This window comes from Papio anubis, chromosome X (assembly GCF_008728515.1).
Source record: "Papio anubis isolate 15944 chromosome X, Panubis1.0, whole genome shotgun sequence".
Lineage (NCBI taxonomy): Eukaryota > Metazoa > Chordata > Mammalia > Primates > Cercopithecidae > Papio > Papio anubis.
Window position 1 is genome coordinate 95,720,834 of NC_044996.1, and position 24,171 is coordinate 95,745,004.

At 39.8% G+C, this 24,171-nt stretch overlaps 1 protein-coding gene and 1 non-coding gene across 3 annotated transcripts in view; one reads left to right on the top strand and one right to left on the bottom strand.

The window, feature by feature from the left end:
• CLCN5 (chloride voltage-gated channel 5) overlaps nt 1–24,171 on the bottom strand; it is a 156,958-nt gene that overhangs the window by 121,835 nt on the left and 10,952 nt on the right. The gene's annotated exons all lie outside the window — the stretch shown is intronic.
• Nucleotides 16,451–16,557, top strand: LOC116272211. The gene has a single exon (XR_004180936.1). It is a non-coding gene; the product is annotated as a U6 spliceosomal RNA (small nuclear RNA).

The window sequence follows — 24,171 nt, forward strand, 5'->3', positions numbered from 1 at the left end:
ATATCTATCATAGTGTATGTCACACAGTAGGTGGCCATTATCATCATCATCATCATCATCTGTAATAAAAAGGTAGCACTTCCTTATGGAATTTAACAAACCAGAAGGTAAAAACATTTGTCAATAATAAAAGCGAAGAGAAAGAAGTAATGTGTTACTGGATCACACTACGAACTACCCTGGAATAGAAGAAAGATGCAGTATCGAATTCTGTTCCTCCTGTTTCATACTTCTTTTCTCATCTAAACAGGCATGGGCAACCTGGTGTGCGTGGACACACATGTTGTCCCTCCTCTGTTTTGTGTGTCTTGGGACACATAATCCCACCTAATCTGAATTTGGAAGTCATGCTGACCTGTGAGAGGTCAGGTTTTAGTAGAGGGAAGGGTACAGAAGCCAGATTTCATGAGCTGAAGACTGAAAGATAAGGAAGTATAGATGGCTCTTTTAACATACTTTGAAATAAAGTATGAGAAAAAGATATCCCATTAGCCTATGGGGACTGTAGGATTAAAAAGAAGATTTTGGGGGAGGAAATGAAAGAGGGATTCTTGGACATGTCTGCAGGCAGAAGTAAAAGCTCTTTGAGAAAAACACTAAAGATACGAGACAGAGAACGGAGATGATTAATGGAACAGAATATCTTAAAAGATGCATCAGGGGATAGGTAAAAAGGAAAATGAGGTTAGCTTTGGAAAAGATGATATTAAAAGAATAAAGGTGAAAGTACCCATGGAAATAAATGTTTGGATGAGAAAGAGAAAGTTTATGACCAATGGGCTCTCTCTTTTCTCCAGTTTCCCTCAGCAGGTAATCTATATAACTAGATTACCTGCTGAGAGGAAGCTGGGGATAGAGAGGACTAAGTTAGGAGGCCTGAGGGGTGTGGTAAGAAAATGGAACAGTTGCTGTGGGAAATTGGAAAATAAAACAACCAGGAATGTGTAAAAAAGGATTAGTGAACAGCCGTTGAGGATCCAGCTGTGGTTAGAAATCACAGTTTGGTCATGGATATAATCAGCATGGTGAGGCAATTTTCCCTAGTACTTACTCAGCAGCCTGGGAACAGAACAGAAAAAAACAGATGCTGAAGTCTATCTAGGTTTGGAGATTGGCAGGGCAGGTGCAGTGGAACAAGAAGGACATGAGGGAATTGAGGATACTGTGGGAATTAATATCAAATGGTTGGCAGGGTCAAGTGGGGGTGGGAAATGCTTGCTGGGTGGGAAAGAACATACAAGCAGGAGAAGGCTGGAAGACTTCCTGGGAGAAAGGGGAAGGAACTAGAAGCACTGATGATGTCAAAGAGGTTCTGTGAGAGTCAGGGAATAGGAGATGTGAAAGGCTAGAGGTTTTAGTCAAAAACCTGAATTTCAGAGTTTAAGTATCAGAAGTAGAACAGTTCCAGATGGTGACATGATTAATAAGTGTGCCCATATGAAGAGGTTGCTGAAGCAGAGTGAAAATGGAGGTCATATTATCATAGGTCAAGGAAATATCATGCTGGGACATCTGATGATGCATCAAGGAGGCCACTGGCATGGTCTGGGATGATACAAGGAGTCAGAGGAGCATAGAAGACTAAGCTAGGTTCCAGAGGCCTCATAGAATGAGAGCAAGTAACCTAAAGATAGGTCTGTGCCAATGAAAAGAATAGGCATAATAACTGATAGCATGCATGTCAAAGAATAAGGGAAAAGGAAAGTCGTTGAACAACATTCTGGCACAGAAGCTAGCTTAAGATTGAGGAATTATCAGCAAATGAACAGGCTCCACTTAAGATGGTTGTGGAGAAAACAGTGTCATCAAGGGAAAGAGTTCTGGAAAAAAAATGGCTGCAAATATACAGACATGCTTGACCAAGGAACAAGAGTTCTGGGAGGGCGCAGGAGATCTGAGAAGGGAATGTCAGCCAGGAAATACCATGCTTATGAAAGGGGAAGGTCTGTGTTGCATTTATAAAAGGAAAATTCCATCCTTTCGGATGCTGAGGAAGCAATGAGAGGAACTACAAACTTTGTAACTAAGTTTGACCAAGAAAGAAGAACTGATTGGTAAAAGTAGAAGTGAAAGAAACTTTCAGAAATATGGCCATGTCATTTTAAGTATTGTTGGGTAATGACCACAAACAAACAAACAAAAACAATAGGGAATGAAGGTATTCCCCAGATACTGAGAATGAGAATTTCTACAAGAGACCGCAGTGACCCTTAAGTGGACTAATGTGTAAGAGGAATAAAATATTTGGGAGGATAGGTCTCATAATAGTATCAATTCCCCATGATCTTGAAGGAAAAAAAAGGAGAAGTGACTAAAGAACACAACATAAGCTACCCAGAAAACATGCTTTTACGCTACAGGAACTAATGTAGCTATAGCAGGTGCAGATTTTTCAAACTAAGATCATCTACCCTAAGTAGAAGATATATGTGAACAGGTGACAGAGAGAGCAAGTGAGCAAGCAAGTAGAATGACTCAGTTCCTATTTCTATTTCATCTTAAATGATAAGAATAATTTTTCAAACTGGAAACAATAGCACGAATGTGAATAAGAGTTCATCACAGCCCATCTGATGCAGAGATAATGAGAGTAGCAAGCAGTTTCAAATGAACTTGGACCTGTGGGCCCAGATAAAGTATATCTTATAGTACTGAGATAACCTACTTTCCTGATTGAGAGGCCACTGCTGGTAATCTCTGAAAAAAATCATAGCAGACTAGAAAAATTGGGCTGTTACTTGTAAAACTAAAAAGCTGGGGCATTTCTGAAATGGCTCAGAAAACAAAGACTGCTCATCTTGATGGGAAAAAAATCAGTTTATAATGAACTAGTAAACAGATGGTTATGAACAATGATCAGGTCATGAGAATCATAGATTGAGGTAATGGAACGAAGTGTTTTTGAGTTTCAGTAAGTCACTGAAGACATTTTTTCCCTATAGAATATGTTCATATGAGACAGGTATGTCCTGTCCTGAACAAGGAGGATGATTTATGATTGATCAAATAACCTTACTCAACAAGAATGCCACCAGAACAAACTATTGCTAAATGCAACAACTGGGATAAATCTCAAATAAATTATGCTGAGAGAAAAAAACTAATCTCAAAAGGATATATACTGCACAATTCCATTTATGTGACATTTGTGAAATAATATAATTGTAGAGATGGAAAACAGATTAGTGTTTGCCAGGGATTAGGGATGAGGAGGAGGAAGGCATGTGGCTCTATAAAGGGATAGCAAAAGGAAATCTTGTAGTGATAGTAAAGTCTCTTGATCATAGTGGGGATGGTTACACATAGCTACATGTGATAAAGTTGCATGGAGCCTCTCTCATTTCTTTCTCTCTCCCTCCCTCCCCCCATTCGCTTTCTCTCTCCCTCTCCACCTCTCTATCAATAAGCCCAGCCCCGTGGATTATATCAATGTCAGTCTCTTGGTTTCAATATCGTACTATAGTTTGTAACATGCTATCACTGGAGGAATCTGGAGGAAGGGTACATGAGACTTCCCTGTACATTTGTTTGCAGTAACCCTAATTATCTGAATCAATTACTGTGTTTAAATAAAAAGCGTTTTTAAAGAATACCAATTAATGGATCAACGTCAACCTCACAAAAGATCAACTTGCATGCTTCAGGGCTCTATACTTGGCATTACTGAAATACCACCAAGTTAGAAAAGACAGTGGAAGCATGATCATAAAATTCATGAATGATATAAAACATGGAGACACAGCTAATCTGTTTCAAATAGAACTAGAATCCAAAAATACCAACAGGCGAGGCTAGGAACTGAAAGGTAATGGAGATAAAGGTAGAACTCACCATCATACCTGCAGCATGCAACACAGTGCCTGGCACAAAGAAAACTCAAAAATTATGTAGTGAAAAAATCAGTGGATGCAAGTTTTAAAATGGTTAAAAGGGTTTAATGGGACTTCATCTAAAAAGCTCTTCAGTCAACAGAATGATAATATTCCCTCAAACTGGCAGAATATTCCACTTTATTAACAAGGTATGTATTTTTTTTCTTTTATAGAGATAGAGTCTCACTCTGTCACCCAGGCTGGAGTGCAGTGGTGTGATCTTGGCTCACTGCAGCCTCCACCTCCAGGGTTCAAGTAATTCTCATACCTCAGCCTCCTGAGTAGCTGGGATTACAGGCGCATGCCACCATGCCCAGCTAGTTTTTTGTATTTTTAGTAGAGACAGGGTTTTGCCATGTTATCCAGGCTAGTCTCGAACTCCTGACCTCAAGTGATTCACCCGTCTCGGCCTCCCAAAGTGCTGGGATTACAGGCATGAGCCACTGCGCCTGGCCACAAGGTATGTATTTTTTGAGAGAGAGGAGAGGTAAACATTATACTATTGTTGTGCTCTATACTAGCTCAATTGCCTATACAGGACCAAGTCAATTCCTGAGGGCCACATTTTAATGAAGACATGAATGAACTTGAGTGTATCCCAAATAAGGCAACTAAGATGGTTAAATATCTGGAAATCGTGTCATATAAAAAACACTAGAAGGAATGGAAGGTATGCAGTTTAAAAAAGATAAGACGTGGCAGATAGAAAGGACAATTTAGATAATAATTATAATGTAGGCTACAATATAATGATAATATTAAATACCTTGTTGTACGTAACATATCACTTTACCGCTTACAATGTGCTTTCATACATATGTCCTTACCTGTCCCGTATCTGAAAGGCTAGCAAGTGGGGAAAGGGTTATACCTTCTTCTGTGCAGTCACAGTGGTTAGAGATAAGAGACAGGTTTCAGCTCAATATAAGGAAGGATTTTCAAGCATTTTGATCTCCATGACAACGGAATAACAACAGCAAAACCAACAATAGGCTAGTAGACATTAGTACTATACATTTATTAGCTGATTTAATCATCCCAACAGTCCTGTGAGGCAGATATTATTGTCCCCATTTTACAGATGAGAAAACTAAAGCACAGAGGAGTAAAATGTGGCTATAACCACAGCTGGTCAAGTGTCAGAGCTAGAATTCAAATCCAAGCAGACCCACTCCAGAGTCACTACTTGTGGGGTAGCTGGAACAATCACCTGCCAAGGCCACTGCAGGGTGAGTGGCATGCCAGCCTTAGTCAGAGGCTGCACTAGATCAAAGGTAAGACAATAGGATTTTAGGAATCTTGGAAGATTCGGCCTGTATGGATTCAAAACCCAGTGTTGAACCCTTCTGGAAGTGGCATGGCTCCAGTCTAAGGCTGATATTAGTTCTAATGTCCTAAAGCAGATTGGTCCTAAAGCAGAGTGAAGGCAAGAGCATCAGGCTCAAAGAATTAAGACAGACCTTTGGAATAGTGGTACAGTTCTATACACATTGGGATTGGTTTTTGGCTTTCCCAGAATTTGTCAATTTGAAGATCCATTACAAGATCAATCTCGTCATAACCAAATCACAAAAGTATCTGTGTACTATTTACTATTCCAACCCCTGCCCCCATCAACTGATGCAACATATATTAAAATAGCAAAATTCACTACAGTTTGACAGTTTTAATTAACAAGTTCTCCCAGTTCAAACAACATAAATTGAGATTTCTACCTCTGGGGAAATAGAGCAGTAGGGTTTTCCTTCATTAAATATTGAAAAAAGAAAGAAACCTGCCATGTTGAAAGTCAGTTTAATAGTTGTTAGGTTGAACTGTCTTTGGAGTATACAGTAAGTACATCATTAAAAGTAAAGAGAATGTAAGATACTGAGTCAAATCTAGATGAATGTTTGAACAATAAATTGAACAGTGGAAAACACATTAAAGTCATTATAATAAACAATGAATATTCAAAAGCAGTCAAATTATCTCAGACTTTTAACAGTGGCTATGCTTATGGTACCTCATGGGGGAGTCATGGGCTGAGGGGTGACTATCTAAACAGCTAATCGGAAGCTGTAAAAAAAAAAAAATGCCAACTCTGTAAAACACAAATACTTTGTTGGGTGTCTACAAATATGTGTATTCCCATCCTCAGGGTTCTGGTTGGAGCTTAAGGGGTACAGGTGTCAACTAAGGGCCATAGAGCTTTGACTGTTTTAGAAACAGAGGCAACAGTCAGTCCACAAGACGAGGCACAAGGCTAAGGTCGACACTGCCTACAAGGGGCATAACCTGGAAAATGCAGCTAGTTGGATGGAATGGTGGTAGCACAGGGATGGGTGGTGGGTAGGATTCTCTTATTTACTTAATTAGAGACTCTGAGAGGTTAAGTGACCTGTCCTGTGTTAACACATGAAAGGCAAGTTAGTAACAGATCCCAGAGTTAAACCCAGGTCTACCTTCCTTTAAAAAAAAATGAGCACTAGTCTATCAGTCATAAGAAACAGCTCTGCCACTAACCAGCCCAGTGACTCTGGACCAATTACAGCCTAAGGCTCAGTTTCCCCATCTACAAAAGAAGAGGGGTGGCATTTGGGGGAAAAGTTAGTTTTTTGATCTCATCTTATCCCAAAGGAAATGCCACAAAGATCCAATCTTTAACTGTAACTAAAATTATAACTGTTGCTATGAGAAATAGGTCCATCCCTAATATTTACAAGGCCAGGGGCAAAAACACAAATATAGGCTCTTAATTCTCCTTCCTTCTCTCCACTACCCCACTCCTTCCTACACAGCTAGGAGCCTTGGCCACCTGCGTGTAGACCACTCAGTCCACATAGCCAAGCTCCATCCATACATTTCTCCCACCACACAAGCACCCCCTTAGACCTAGAAGAGCTCACATGTATGGCACAGTCTCTCCTTGAGAGGACAGATCCAGGGCAGAAGCCCTCACAAGCCCTGGAAGCACATTGAACAGAGATTCCTCAGCTTCCAAGTACCTAGAATATGGTCTAGAACAGGGGTGTCCAATCTTTTTGAGACGGAGTCTCAAGGCCAGGTCACCAGGCTGGAGTGCAGTGGCTGGGACATCTCGGCTCACTGCAAGCTCCTCAGCCTCCCAGGTTCAGGGCCATTCTCCTGCCTCAGCCTCCCGAGTAGCTGGGACTACAGGCGCTCGCCACTGCCCGCTAGTTTTTGTATTTTTAGTAGAGACGGGTTTCACCATGTTAGCCAGGATGGTCTCATCTCCTGACCTCGCGATCCACTCGGGATCTTTGGCTTCCCTTGTACACAAGAATTGTCTTGGGCCAGACATAACATACACTAGTGATATCTGATGAGCAAAAAAAAAAAAAAAAAAAAAATTTAAATCTCATAATGTTTCAAGAAAGTTAATGAATTTGTGTTGGGCCACATTCAAAGCTGTACTGGGGCTGCATGTGGCCCACAGGCTGCGGGTTGCACAAGCTTGGTCTAGAAGAAACAGGCAGGAGTTCTGGGTAGGCACATCTCCTTGGCCCTTAGAATTCCTTGCTCTGTGGTGAGATATGTGTAAACTACAAACCACAGAGGAAAGGGCTGATACATTTGACTATATAAAAGTGGAACACTCATGGACATTAAAAATAAATCAATTAAAAAACAAATATCAAAACTGAGAAGAAACCTGTGCAACATTATGAGAGTCACTATCCTTAAAAATAACTTATAAATAAATTAAAAAGTGACTGCCAATAAAGAACTGTCAATAATATAAGTATATGAAGAAAGTCCAACATCGTCATAAAGGAATACACTACAACAAAAAGCCCTTTTTGACTACCAAATTGACAAGCATTTTCCAAACGAGAATACACAGGATTGGCAAGAGTTCAGTTGACTACTGGGGACAGTATACATTGATCAGTCTTTACCCTCCTACCTATCCAATTCTACATTTTTAGAATTTATACTAAAGAAACATTAAGTATATACAGAAAGATTTAAGTATGAGGACATTCACTGTAGCACAGGTAATGATAGGGAACAATGGAAACAACTTAAATATCCAATAACAGTGGATTAAATAACTCGTGGTACATCAATAAAATGGAGTAGTCAAGTGTTACTGTAGGCTGGGCGCAGTGGCTCACACCTATAACGCTGATGCTTTGAGAGGCCGAGGCGGGAAGATGGCTTAAGTTCAGGAGTTCAAGACCAACCTGGGCAACATAGTGAGAAACCATATCTACAAATAATTAAAAAATTAGCTGACGGTGGCCTGCACCTATGGTCTCAGCTACTTGGGAGTCTGAGGTAGGAGGACGGCCTAAGCCCAGGTGGTCAAGACTGCAATGAGCTGTGATCGCACCACTACACTCCAGCCTGGGCGACAGAGTGAGACCTTGTCTCAAACAAAACAAAACAAAACAAAAACACAAAAAAGTTATTGTAGATAAAGAGGTGACAATATAGAAACATATCTACAATGCAAAGATGAAAAAGATACTTTACAAAATGATGTGATCCATTTTTTATTAAAGTGACACACACACGGCCGAGCACGGTGGTTCACGCCTGCAATCCCAGCACTTTGGGAGGCCGAGGCAGGCTGATCACCTGAGGTGATCTGGGAGTTCAAGACCAGCCTGACCAACATGGAGAAACCTTGTCTCTACTAAAAATGCAAAATTAGCTGGGCGTGGTGGTGCATGCCTGTAATCCCAGCTACTCGGGAGGCTGAGGCAGGAGAATCACTTGAACCCAGGAGGTGGAGGTTGTGGTGAGCCGAGATCGTGCCATTGCACTCCAGCCTGGGCAAGAGCGAAACTCCGTCTCAAAAAAAAAAAAAAAAAAAAAAGTTACACACACACATCTAGAAGTCTATATGCATGGGTGTTAACAATGGTTCTCTCTCTTTTTAAATCTGGGATGTTAAAATTTTTTGTTTCCTATTTATATTTTCTAATTTTTAAAACTGGTTAAATACATATTACAATAACATATTACATTTATTTTTAATTTTTTAAAGAGAAGAACTACATTACCATTTTTTAACTAAGGGACTCAGCTACTGCAACATTCTATAAGAGTATCCATTTGTAGATTTAACATTTTAGAATTCTATAAAAGGAAAAGCCAATTAACTGTGCGGGTGTCCTCTGGAGAGCAGGAAGGAGTCACTGAAGCATATTCTATGTTAATGGGGCAAAACTCTATTAGCATAAAACAAACAACTGAAAAAAAAACCCACCTGGAAGACAAAGTCAACCCATCTGCAAATATACTCTGGAGAGTTCTTCCTACTTAAGGGTATAGGTTCTTTTCTTTCCAGGTTTTATCTTGAAAAAATAGTCTTTTATTTCCCAATTTTTTTGTAATGCCAAATGACCTCCAAACAAAACCAAACCAATCCAGCTACAATCGGTAGCTGGAAGGGAAGGCCAGACTTGAACATAGTGGTATTGGTGGAGTGAGGAGAGTATTTTTTTTCCCACTTTTCCCACTTTAAGGTAGAGATACTTCTGTTAGAGTAACATTCCCAGCCTCTTTCTGCCCCTTTCTTTATTCTTCCCCATGGTAGGAGCTACAATTATTTGCCCAAGAGATTCAACAACAGAAATTCAAGTTATATCTAAATTTCAAGATGGGGCCACTTCCACTACAGTTTAAAAACAATTTATCTGCCTGCCCATTCAACTATGCATAACTAGAAACATATGCACAGGCATGAGCCATGTGTTTCATCACTTGCTGCCTGGCTGATCCAGGATGTCAGAAACCAAAAGACTTAGATAAGCAGTGTATTCTATGATTGGAAGTTTCTATGTATATGCAAGACAGAGGTCTGATGAGAAAGGCATATCAACACAAATGGGCCCTTAAAAAATCTACATGTCAAGGTCTCTGACCTCTCTCCATGTTGTGCTGTACAGAGCTTCCGTTTTGTGAAGAGAAAAGCATGTCAGTTCAGTGACCTGTCACCCAGTTCTGCATGTTCCTTTGAGCATAGAGGGGACCTCTACTGAAATCCTATCCATCTTTCTCCAACCAGCTCAAATGTCACCTCCTTCCTAAACCTTCCACCCTCATGCTAGCTGCAAATAACCTCTTGTTCTCTTAAGATTCTAAGCCTTTTGTTTCTACCACTCCATTATATATGATTTTATGAACAGTCGCGTGTATACTGATGGCAAAGTCTAAGTCACTGATTTTTATATGAGCCACAGTATCAACACAATGCCTTACACAGTTATTCAATAGATGTTTATGGGACTAAAACCCTACAATGTACCTAAGTTTAACAGCTTCCTTGTTCCTTACCCCTTAATAATGCAAACATTAGAGAATAGGCCTAATGTCACCTTAGAGACTTAATGGCTACAACAGCAAACTTTAATCCAATGTATCCAATTTTTTGGCTTCTTTAGCTTTTAGTCTCATGTACCTGATATAAGGATGAGATATCACCCACCTCCAGGAGCTAGATGAAACTCTCTAGAGCAGTGCTGTCTAACAGAAATATGAAAATGTGAGCCACATATGTAATCTGAAATTTTCTGGATGCCACCTTAAGAAAAGCACAAAGAAACGGGTGAAATTAACTTTAACACTCTAATTTATTTGACCCAATATATCCAAAATATTACTTCAATGGACATAGAGAGTAAAAGGGTGGTTACCAGAGAATGGGAAGGGTAGTGGGAGACTATGGGGAAGGTAGGGATGGTTAATGTGTACCAAAAATAGCTAGAATGAATAAGGCCTACTATTGGATAGCACAACAGGGTGACTATAGTCAATAATAATTTAACTATACATTTTTAAAGAACTAAAAGAGTATAATTGGATTGTTTGTAACACAAATAATGCTTGAAGGGATAGATACCCCATTCTCCATGATGTGATTACTATGTATTACATGCCTGTATCAAAACATTTCATGTACCCCATAAATATATACACTTACTATGTACCCACAAAAACTAAGAATTTTTAAAAAAGCAAAATATCATTTTAACATGTAATCAATACAGAACATTGTTGAGATATTTTACATTTTTTTAATCACGCTGTCTTTGAAATCTAGTGTGTATTTTATACTTACAGTATATCTCAATTCATACCAGGAACTACTTATTAGCTGTGAAAGCTAGTTACTTAATTTCTCTTTGCCTCAGTTCCTCAACTTTAAAAGAGGAGTAATAATGGTATTTACCTTATAGAACTATATTGAGGTTTAATAATATAATATGTGGAAGGGCTTAGTACCTGATAAATTGTAAGGATTCAATAAATATTAACTACCATAATCCTCTACCATATCATCTACTTATGAAAAAACTTGAGCTAAAAAACCAAGTATATTTCCCAATTTCATAAAGCAAAGCAAATGCTGGTTCTACTCCCTGTCTTTTACATAGTTGTCTATTAAACCATGCAGGGCAGCTGGGAGCAATGGAAAATCATATTTTTTACCCATTTAAAATTCCAAAGTGCTAGCCAGATGGAGTTTGGGAGTCAGTCCAAAGAGCAACATTCTTCAAAATGGTAGCTTAGAGAAATGCCATCCAGCTGTGTTACACTAATGGTCCTTTCACCCTACCACTTCCTTTAAGCTCTGTCCCCATTTGCTGTAATATTTCATCCATGTTACTAAGTCAAAAAGTAACATAACTTCTTGTGTTTTACTCAGCATTATTTTGGGTTATTTTGTTGCTTTTTTAAGATGACTGGTAATATTGAATATTCTTGTATAAATGTGCAAAACGTCCAGCACCTAAGATGATTCAATCTTCGACATACTTGATTGTGCTCTTCAGGAAACTCAAAGCAGAAAAGATGTTATACAGAAGCAATAGCCAAATCAAAGGAATAATGGCCTGGGAATCAAGGAATCTGATTTCTGGCCTTGGGTCTATGAATAAATCACTACATTACCTTAGCCAACCCATTTACACTCCTGAGCTATATCTCAGTTTAAGATACATTTGCATACAGTATTTAGGACTAAGTATTAACATGCAATAACTCAACATAAAATTTTATCAAGTCTCAGCATTTTTGTCTGTTGCTCTTTAAACGTTCTGGCGGTAAGTTCCCCTTGAAAAAAAATCAGCATTGACAAAGTCTGGGGATAAGTTACTTTAATAGTCAAATAACCAAAACACCTAGAAAAGAAAATAAATTGGTCCATCTATCTGATATATATGCTGTTACTAAAAGCCAAACAATTGTCATAACCTCTAGCTTTCAACTAGGTAGCAAGGTTAAGAATTACAGGACATCGCCCGGGCGCGGTGGCTCAAGCCTGTAATCCCAGCACTTTGGGAGGCCGAGACGGGCGGATCACGAGGTCAGGAGATCGAGACCATCCTGGCTAACACGGTGAAACCCCGTCTCTACTAAAAAATACAAAAAACTAGCCGGGCGAAGTGGCGGGCGCCTGTAGTCCCAGCTACTTGGGAGGCTGAGGCAGGAGAATGGCGTGTACCTGGGAGGCGGAGCTTGCAGTGAGATGAGATCTGGCCACTGCACTCCAGCCTGGGCGACAGAGCATGACTCCGTCTCTAAAAAAAAAAAAAAAAAAAGAATTACAGGACATCAGCATTAATACAAAGGGGCATCAATGGTCACCTCCATGGGTCTCTTGCCCTACTCAAAATTCCCTTCATGAAGATTCCTCAACTTCAGCATTACTGACATCTTGGGTCAGATAATTCTTCGTGGTAGGGAGTTGGCCTGTGCATTGTAGGATGTTTATCAGCTTACCTGGTTTGTTCCCACTAGATGCCAGTAACGCCTCCCCACAATTGTGACAAAAATGTCTCCAGACATTGCTAAATTTCCCCAGGGGGTAAAATTGCCCCCAGTTGAGAACCACTACTATGGATCCTGTCCATGATTACCCTAAATTTCTTTGGAATTAAGCTTTTACAGAGACTGGCAATTTTCAGTGTGTAACTGCTTATGCAATACAGCCTCATTAATACAACATGCAATGATACACTCTCATTGGCAATCTTTCCAATTAATTTGCATTTAATACACATACAGTAGAACATACTTTTGCAAAATGACCCATTACACTGCAGAGATTATCCATGTATCTTTTTCAGAGCCAAAATAATGTTTTCATATGAACAGTAATATTTTAGATTAAGATATTTATATTTTACAACCCATGATATATTTATTTAATGTTAGCACCCTGGCTTTAATTTACTGTCCAAAGTTTTCAATATACTACCCATCTACCACCCCATTCTCCTCCTCAAGCCCCCATACTTACTGTTACCCACTGAACTGCTCATGTGTTCTGGTTCCCAATGATTAAGCCCTATACTCAGCCACCCACCTTTTCACCTAAAGTACTAACAGAGGGTTATTCTATTTCCTTGGGTCTATGCATATAAGCAAATCGGGAAGGAGTACTAATGAGCCGCAAAATAACAGAATCAACCAAACATGTAAGGAATGTCTACTGTTTAATGCTATGGAGACACAAAAAGAAATAAATACAAGACATGAAAGAACCACAGAATTAAAAAAAACAAAAAAACAAAAAACACCATATCAACCACATGCCCAAAGTCATTCAGCTAGCTGATTTTATATGCTGATAGTGGAGCATCCAAATAAAAGTATCCTGATTGCAGCTATTGATGAAAACTAGAGTTTAGAGCTACCTTTATAGATTTGGGACTCAACACCTGGAGAAAGAACACCAATCAGATAATGGTGGTTACGTCTAAGGATGAAGTTGAAGGGGCATTTTCACTTTTTACTCTAGATGCATCTATATTATTTTTTAATAGGAACATGTAATTGTGTGTTACTTCTATAATTTAAAAAAAAAAAAGGTAAAGCCAGGAGTGTAGATGAAATCTCTGAGGCAGTGAGTATAAAGAGAGAAAAGGCAAAGAACTTGATACCCCTGAATATGGACATAATTAGGAGGCAGGAGGAAACAAAAGTAATGGAGAAGCAGTGACAGAGGCAGGCAGAAAGGGAACTAGAGGAGTACAACTCTGTGGCCCAGGGAGGGAAGTTTCAAAAAGGAACTGAACAGTCAACACAACCCAAAACGGGAAAAGGTAGAGAAATAAGATGGCAGGACAAAATTTAGGTCAGAAAGAGGCCTCTTAAAAATCATAACCTCCTCCCTACATCACGTCCCTCAATCTCTGAGGAAATTGAGGCCCAGAAACATTAAGTGGCTGACTAGATAGGTATTGGTAGCCAGAAGATACAGCAAAGGGAGACCAGAACATGTTTATGGACGATAGTGAATGGGTCCAGTGGAAAGGAAGAGCAGAAGAAACCAGAAGAAGAGAGGTATAATTAAGTAAATAGTATCTATAATAAACAGACAGAGAAGGGACTGAAGCAGAAGTAGACAAAATAATACAACTTTTCCTCTGAGACTGGATAACTTGTTTCCTTTTTGTTTGGGTTGTTATATAAGGAGGTGAGAGAAGTCCCTCAAACTGAGTACCTGGATTTCCCCCAGAATTCTACCTTTGGCACCTTTTCCCTCTCAAAGTATACTCAAATCCTAGGCTTCATATATCATCTATACATGAAGAGTCCCCAAATCTCTACTAGAGACCAGACCCTCTCTATACCCCAGGCCACGGGGTATATGTAGATATCTGATAGGCACCCAAATTCAAATCATCTCAACTTTGCTCCCACTCCAGCACTCTGTCTCAGTGGAAGGCCTCACACAATGAATGACTTCAGGCAAATTACTGAACATCATCTCTCATTTTATCTTTGTAAGTAGATGAAAAAAATTTGGTGGATGACAGTAAAGTTAGAGTCACAGCCATTAGAAGAGCCTTACCCAGTGAGTGTTTGTTGATGGATAACAGTAAGTTAAAAAGTCTTGGCTGGGCGCGGTGGCTCATGCCTCTAATCCCAGCACTTTGGGAGGCTGAGGCGGGCAGATCACCTGAGGTCGGGAGTTCAAAACCAGCCTGACCAACATGGAGAAACCCCATCTCTACTAAAAATACAAAATTAGCCAGGCGTGGTGGCACATGCCTGTAATCCCAGCTACTCGGGAGACTGAGGCAGGAGAATCGCCTGAACCCAGGAGGTGGAGGTTGTGGTGAGCCGAGATCATGCCACTGTACTCTAGCCTGGGCAACAACAGGGAAACTCCATCTCAAAAAAGAAAAAGAAAAAAAAGAAAAAGAAAGTATTCAATTAGCCTGATTCAGAGATATGCCAAATACAGCAGACAGACCATAAGGTGACCCCCAATGATGTCCACCTCCTGATATTCATGTCCTTGTTTAATCCCCTTTCCCTGAGTATGGGTGGGACATGTGAGTAGGTTCTAACCAATAGAATATGGCAAGGGTAATCGGAAGTCACTCCCATGACTAGATATATATGTGTATATTATTGATTCCTTCTTGCCATTGTGAGAGACAAACTGAGACTTTATCCCTTGCAAGCCTTGAAAAACAAGGTGCTGTTATATGAACTGCCTATGGAAAGACCATGTGACAGGGAATTACAGGCAGCCCCTAGGATCTGAGGGCCTCAATCCCACAACCACAAAGAACTAAATTCTGCCAACAATCACATGAGCTTGGAAGAGAACCCTGAGCCTGAGATGAGACCACCGGTTCTGCCAACACCTTGATTGCAGCCTGTGAGACCCTGAGCAGAGGACCAAGTTGAGCCATGACCATCTCCTGACCCATGGAAACTGCAAGATAATACATGTTTGTTGTTCTGAGCAATTAAGTTTGTGGTAATCCATTATGCAGCAACAGAAAACAAATACAGCAAATGATGTTTTATTAACTCCTTGAATAAAGGTATTTATGAAATATATGTGATAATAAAGCTAAAACTAACAAGAACAATAAATAAAAATTTAATTACATTAATATTTAAGTAAAGGCATAGAAAGGTTCTTGTTTAAAAAATTAGGACGGGCGTGGTGGCTCATGCCTTTAATCCTAGCACTTTGGGAGGCCGGAGTGGGTGGATTGCCTGAGCTCAGGAGTTCAAGACCAGTCTGGGCAACACAGTGAAACCCCGTCTCTACTAAAATACAAAAAATTAGCTGGGTGTGGCAGCATGTGCACGTAGTCCCAGCTACTCAGAAGGCTGAGGCAGGAGAATTGCCTGAACCCAGGGAGCGGAGGCTGCAGTAAGTGGAGATCGTGCCACCGCACTCCAGCCTGGGAGACAGAGCAAGATTCTGTCTCCAAACAAAAAAAATCGAAAGGGTAGCCAGGCACGGTAGCTCAAGCCTGTAATCCCAGCACTTTGGGAGGCCAACGCAGGTGGATCATGAGGTCAGGAGATCGAGACCATCCTGGCCAACATGGTAAAACCCTGTCTCTATTAAAAATACAAAAGAAAAAATTAGCTGGGCATGGTGGCTCACGCCTATAAATGCAGCTACTCGGGAGGCTGAGGCAGGAGAATCGCTGAGGCAGGAGAATCGCTTAAACCAGGGAGTCAGAGGTTGCAGTGAACTTAGATCACGCCACTGGACTCCAGCCTGGCAACAGAGTGAGACTCCATCTTAAAAAAAAAAATTAAAATTAAAAAATTAAAAAATTTAAAAAAAAATTGAAAGGGCGCTTATTTCAGCAGCACATATACTAAAATTAGAATGATACAGAGAAGATTAGCGTGGTCCCTGCACAGAGATGACATACACATTTTTGAAAAAATTAGAAGAGAAAGGGACAGACAGATAGAAACTTGGAGGGAAAAGCGGGTTCTGGGATCATTATGAGTTCAGAGTAAGAAATAATTATCCAAAATCCAATACTATTTGAGACCATATTAACAGGGTATAATGTACAAAACAAAAAGTCTTATTGTGCCACATGAACTGGTTGAATCAGATCAATAAATACTTCCTGGGTGACTCTACCTAAGGAATTAGGAGGAATGGAGGGATGTATAAACTATGTTCCCATCCCTAAAGTATCTTCCACTCTATTGGGGAGCTAAGATAAACATATAAGAAAGTTAAACCATAATAAAGAAGTTAAATAACAGCTGAAGACAATGGCAGAAAAGATGTTATAAAGCTGGCATTACAATTTATCTGGCAACTAGTTAAAGGTAATAACAGAAGCAGGAGTTCAGAAAGGGGTGATAACATATCACATGATAAATATTATTACTGTTTTGCAATATGATATAAAAGTGGTTGTATTTAACACTAGGATGCCATTTCACATTATTGAGCATGAGCACTCAAATTTTGAAAATGTGGAGATAAAGAAGCATTCAATCTGTGCTAGTTCATGGGGCTTTTGTAGTGGGAGACAACATTATGTTTTAAAGATGAGTAAATCTGGGCAAGAAAGGGTTAAATAATTTGCTCATGATTACAAGTCAGTAAGTCAACTACACTGAGAAGCAGATTTTCTCTTAGTTTAGTACACTAGTGAAAACACACATTATCTTTCTAAGTTACCTTAGTGGCTACTTTTGATTAACAAAATGTTTTCATTAAAATAATTTGAAATCCTACATTACCTTTTACTCTTCTTCTCCCTTCAAAGTTGCCCAGTAGTCTAACTTTGTCATTTATTCCTTTGTGCTTTGTGATATCTCTTACATTTATCACTTCCTTTAAATTCTAAAGTTAACATCTTATATACAGGTCCTTAGAATGTTCTACATGAATCTTATTCAGCAATCTCTTAACTCATCACACCAATTCCAGTCCTTCCTTTCCATCTGTCCTGCATAGTTCTGACTATGACAGTTCTCTGCTCAAAGCCCTTCAATTGCACCCCACTGTATATGGAAGGAAGTATGAATCTTTTAGTTTTGAAGCCAGGATTGGATTCAAATCCTAGCTCCACCAATTCCTAGCTATGTGATCTGTGGCCTCATTTTCTAATGTGTTAAGTGGGAATAATAACAACTGCCTCATAGGTCCTGGTTTTCCTGAGCCCCTGTTTATTCCTATTCCATCTGATTAGTACTCCACTCTCAAAAGTGTCCTCGTTTTGACAATTAAATCATTTGGTCAATAAAGCGTTGTTACAAAGAGTTAATGAGACAATGTATATAAATATAACAGGTCTGGCATGACACTTTCAAGTTCCCTCAAATGTACCTGGTACTTTGCTGGCTGAAATCATATCTCTGACATCTCCAGCTACAGAAGAACCTACCCATACTGCATGGTCTTCCTCACATGCCACCTCCTCACCTTTGTCTAACTTCTGTGGTAATCCATGACTCTCTAACCATGTCTCTAACATAAGCTTGGGTTATGGTTATTAGTGCACATGTTTTAACTTCCTCAGAGACTAGCTTTTGGAAGGACAGTATCTGCTTCTGAATCTTCTTAGTCCCACACATAATACCTAATAGTGTCTTCCACACAGAAGATACAAAATCACGTATTTAAATTTAGAAAGAAAACAGAATTTTGGCTACAGAATTGTACTTCACTTACCCACAGGCTTTATTCAAGCCTCTGCTTTCTTATTCCCTTGAAATCATTTCACTTGCTCATTAGGGCCACAGCAATAGTACTCTAATAGGAAATTTCCTTCTTTCACAGCTGGCCATTACCTTGATTGATTGGGGGTGGCAGTGAAGAAGGGATTCTGGGAGCTATGGTCCTAGAAATACAGAATAACTAAAAGCACAGGTTCTAGAGGCAGACTGCCTCAGACTCAGGCTCTACCAGTTACAATTTCAGAATACGACCCAACCACTTTATGCCTCAGTTCCTATCTGCTACACCGTTACTGGAAAGATTAAATGAGATAATCCATGTAAAGCACTTTTAAAAGCACATGGTAGGCTGGGCATGGTGGCTCGCGCCTGCAATCCCAGCACTTTGGGAGGCCAAGGTGGGCGATCACTTGAGGCCAGTTTGAGACCAGCCTGGCCAACATGGTGAAACTCTGTCTCTACTAAAAATACAAAAACTAGCCAGGCATGGTGGTGCATGCCTGTAGTCCCAGCTACTTGGGAAGCTGACGCATGAGAATTACTTGAACCCAGGAGGCAGAAGTTGCAGTGAGCCCAGATCATGCCACTGCATTCCAGCCTAGGTGACAGAACAAGACTCTGTCTCAAAAAAAAAAAAAAAAAAGCACATGGTAAGTACTCATAAATGGTAGCTATTATTATTGGTTCTTTTCTCTTTCTTGACCTCAGTCAACTCAGAATACTTTATTGTGGAGTAAGAAATGTAAGCAACATCCTCCATGCAGGGCAGTCAAGTATAGGCTTTGAGCACATACAAAGTCCAGCCCACTCAGAGCTCAGCATCTTCCCTGTCTTTCTAGGATGTCTGGTTTCTTCTCCCAATTCCTCCCTCCTTCATGCCCGGTCCAAGCTGGGGCCAGTTCTAACAGCTTCTGTAATCACCAACAAAGATAAGAATCTTTATGTCTCGTTCTCTAGGCATAACCTCCAGGTCCAGGTTCAACTGCAAACCAAATTCCAGGCAGCTCCTCATATTCTGGTTCCCACAACCAGAAAAAATATCGCAAAAGTTGCATTCTTTATGATTCCAGTCTTTCTACCCCTGATTCCAGTCTTTCTACAGCCTGAAATTACATAGCCTTTTCTTTTCTCACAATTGTTCCCATTACTCCAGTCTCTACCACCTGCCCGATTATATATCTTTCTCAATCAACGTCCTAGAGTAAAACCTGTCTTGTGTTCTACCACCTATCTCCTGGCTAAAACCCCAAATGTTAGAGAAGGAGGGTCACTTAACACAGGATAGTGACTCTTGTCTCTGAACATCCACAACTGGGTAAAGGAACTCTTCATTATGCCAAACCAAGAGGACACTCTGACAGACAACCCTTTGACTTCTTGTGTCTCAGACAAAAGCCCTTTTTGGGGGGAGACTGAGCTAGAAGGGGCCTTAAGAATTTGAAGATTTAACTTAATCCAAACATTATAAGGTAAATATCAGGTAATTTATATCTTCTCTACTTCAAGCATAAGATTATACTTGCATTTTTCCTCAGGTCCTTAAGTAAAAAGCTCAAGAAACTGTAGCTTAGCATTCACTTGCAACATTTAAACAAATTGAACAAGAAAAACAGCTATCATTCTACACATTGAAACATTTAATGTTTAAATTGTAGTCTGGAATACAATTACTATGCTGTTTAGGTATTAATATATCCAGAGATCAAAACTAATGGCATGATTACAACTGTTTCATCAAAAAACTAATAAAGTAATTTTTACCCAATTTAATCTTACTTGTTTTCTTAGCATTATGCTTTAACAAAGCAACATCTCTCCTAAGTCCTCTGGCCACAGAGGTAGCTTTTAGAGGCCCTTGGTTTTATCAGAGTCAGCCTCCTTTGCTTCAGACCTGATCTCTCACCTCAACCACTAATATTCCTTTTATTTCTTAGTATAAATTGTTGAGGAAAGAATCTAGTGAGGTACAGTTTTTATTTAAATTTTAGTATTGAAAGGTTTTACAGGTTGTTGTAAACAAGTCAAGCAGTACAGAAAGGTGTCAAGTGAAAACTAAAATCCCTAGCCTCGCCACCTCTAATCTCCAAGGTAACTGACAACTATTTCTTGTGCGTCATCCTAGAAATTTTCTAAGCATATGCAAGAACACATATACACGAATTCTTATATAATACCTCCCTTCTTTGTGTTGAACAAGTGGGATCCTATAATATATACCATTCTGCACCCCTTTTTTCACTTAAAAATTTATCTTGGACACTATTCTCTGTCACTATATGTATACCTACTTTACTGTTTCATTTTCTTATTTGAGACAGGGTCTCACTTTATCACCCTGGCTGGAGTGCAGCGGCACATTCCCTGCAGCCTCAAACTCCTGATCCCAAGTGATCTTTCCACCTGAGCCTCCTAAATTGCTGGGATTACAGGCGTGAACCACCACATCCAAGCTACTTTACTCTTTTAAATGAAATGAACAGCATACCGTAGTATGTAAATACCATAATTAGCATAACCGGTCTCTCATGCTGTACATTAATAAGACTGTTGATAGTAAAAAAGATGGCAACAAGAAGGCAACCAACATCCTTGTAACAACTAACCTTTGTGCAGTTCGAGAATAGATTCATTGGGACAAAAGGTGTACAAGTTACATTTTGAGAAAGTCTTTCAAAGTGCCCTCTAATGGATTCTATCAACCTATATCCTACCAACAGTACACAGAGCTGGGCTTTTCAGTCAATCCTCTGAAGTTCCTGCAGTTTAAATAGGGACCAGATATTTAACACAAAAATAGCAAAACACTGATCATTTTGTTACGTCTTTTAACAGTCTAGAAAACCAAGTGCCATAATTGGTAGCAACCACATCCTGATATGATTAGCCTTGCCCTTATCCAAATGCAAATTCAGAGGGTGCTATTCCTCAGTATTAATCCAGCTCCTAAATAATGAATTATATAGGTTGAGAGATTTAGAAGTAGATTTAGCACAGAAGAGAAAGCTATACTGCTCCTGGCACCACTACCCATAATTATCTCTAACACCAGGAGTGTCACATAATGGTTAGATATAAGGTAGTTTCCACTCACCCATAATTAGTTAAAGGCATTGATAAAAGAGACACATTGAATATGTAAGAACACAGTACATCAGCATATTCATGGCATGGGATGAACTAATTGAAAGATTTTGCTAGTTTAACAGAATATGGAGTTGGGGGGATGTGGTTCCTAGCGACAGTGAATATCTGTAAGCATCACTACATAGAATCTAGTGAATTATTTTGCAAAGCATCTTAGCATACCTTATCTCATTTCATCTCCATGGCAATCCTGATAGGAACACAAGGCAGTTATTACTCATTAAACAAAGATTCAATGAGCACTATATGCTCATTGAATATACTATATGCTGGGCACTCTCTGCCAGGTATTCGGTATAAGATGAATGAGACACTCCTCACTCATTCACTGGTCACTCTGCCATATCATATCTATCTCCAAGGCCTTCATGTTACCAAGTTAGGGTACTTGGTAACATGGCCTACAAAACCCTGTATGACCTGTCCCCTGCCCATCTTTCCAATTTTATCACATGTCCCTTTATGCCTCATTCACTATGGTCCAGCTGCAATGGACCATGCTGGGAAAGGACCCAGGGATTCTTCTCACCTCAGGGATTTCCACCTTGTCTCCTCTGCCTGGGATGCTGTTCCCCCAACTTTTTGCCTGGATAACTCCTCCTCATCTTTCAGGTCTCAGATGAACTTGTCACTTCCTCCCATTCCCTTCTTCTCTCTATAAATTCAGTCTCTACTATTCTTTTTCATAGGACTTGACTTTTCTAGCACTCACAACACTTTATAAGAAAATAGCTGTGTATTTATTTGCACTCCAACTCCCCCATGAGATTGCAAGGCTTAAGAGGGCAGGGATCATGACTTTTGTGTTCACTGCTATAACCCCAGCATCTACCCAACACAATGCCTGCCTGGCACAAAGCAGACGTGAGAACAAAAATATTGAACAAGTGCAGTCAATGCCCTCAAGGACCATACAATAGAGCCAGAGGCTAATTTTACCAGAGGATGGGGGAGGTTTCAGGAAAGCTCATGGCTGAAAGGTAAGCAGGTGCTTGCTAGGAATGCTACCTACTGAAATGATCTAGGCCAGCAGGGTCGGACTGCAGCTAAGGGGGAGCAAGAAATGTATGGTGTCTCTTAGAATTTGGGCTTTGACATCTGGGTCCACAGTGGTATAATTATTCAATACAGAGAAACGTAAGATAAGGAAACTCTATTATTATTACGTATTACTGGGGTACAGGACCCAAGGAAAAGAACAGCTTGACAGAGTTGAGAATTTGGATGGCAAGAACTCTCTTGCCTACCTGTCTCTCACCATTCTCAAAGCTAAATAGGAAAGATCATTATTTCAACCTGGGAATATTCAGTGCTGAGTCACAGGTGGCCACAGGTAAGGCCAGACCAAAGGGAGGGCAGTGGAAGGACCAGAAGATTTAGCATAGACAGAGCCAGGGTTTTCTTCTGCATCTGAACACATTTTTGGCCAGAAGATGTCAACAATGTAACTTACTGTGTTTATCTTTTGGAGGGAGGGACACAGAAGAAAAGAAAGAGAAAACTTCAGTGTCTAATATCTCACATGCCTAGGAATATAGATTTCATTTCCACTGGATGGTCCCTGTCCTGCATTTATTTCTAATTGCTTTATGTTTTAATTTCTGTGTTGTTCTATGTTCCTCCTGGATGTAGTCAGGGCAGAAATCCTAAATAAATATAATAAAATGCCACCTAATGCCAGAATGGTATTGGGTTGAAAATCATCAAAATATGACATTATTAAGGGAGATACTTCATACTATTAACTCCTCAACAGCTTCTCTGACCTGACCATGGGTCTATAAATACTGGGTAGTTAACAGAAGGTAGGAAGGAGAAGAAGAAGAAGAATCTGGCATTTGTAGCCACCAATAGTGAAACTTTCTAGTCCCGCCTCCCCCAACCCTTGACACACAGAACAGCATTACGTGAAACAGGAAGCTGAATCATAATTCTGGTTAAATAATAAGAACTTACAGTTTATTTCATAAGCTAACATAGTGAAAAGGGGGAAAAAAAAACATCCTGGAAGCCTCAATGAAAAACCTATTTTTGAGGGGAGAAAAAAAAAAACTACACTTTTCATGGTAGCAATAAAGCATAGTAGGAAAAGACTAAGATTCAACAGAAAACTGTAAGATATCCAAGCCTGGGGAAGGCAGTGCAATGCAGTAGGACCAAATAGGTAGACAGACTGACAGAGAAAGAGCGGGCTGGGCAGCATTGATTATCAGGAGCCCCAGGGTCTAATCCTGGCTTTGGGTACGATGTGACAGCTATGTGGCCTAAAATAAGTCTCACTGGGCCTCAGTTTCTTCCTTTGCAAGATTATACATCTGAAACAGATCACCTCTGAAGACTCCTTCCAGTTTAAAAACATCTCTTTCATAATATACCTAATTTTATTTTTCACGCCAAAACTTACAATCCAATCAGAACAGCTATAATGGACCAGGCATTTTGATGACTGACTCTCATCTAGAAGCATGTGCAGTAAATATTATCATAACCTTTCACATATTATAATAGTAAAGGCCAGCATTTGCAAGTGCTTTGCTGCATCTGTATTCACTCACTATATCCTCCCAATAATCCTGAGTAGGTATTAGTATTAACCCCATTTTACAGATGAAGAGGGTAAGACACAGAGATTAAATAACCTGCCCAAAGTAACATGGCTAGTAGTGACAGTCAGGATACAAATCCAGCGAGTCTGTCTCCAGACATGACACTTGACCCCGGA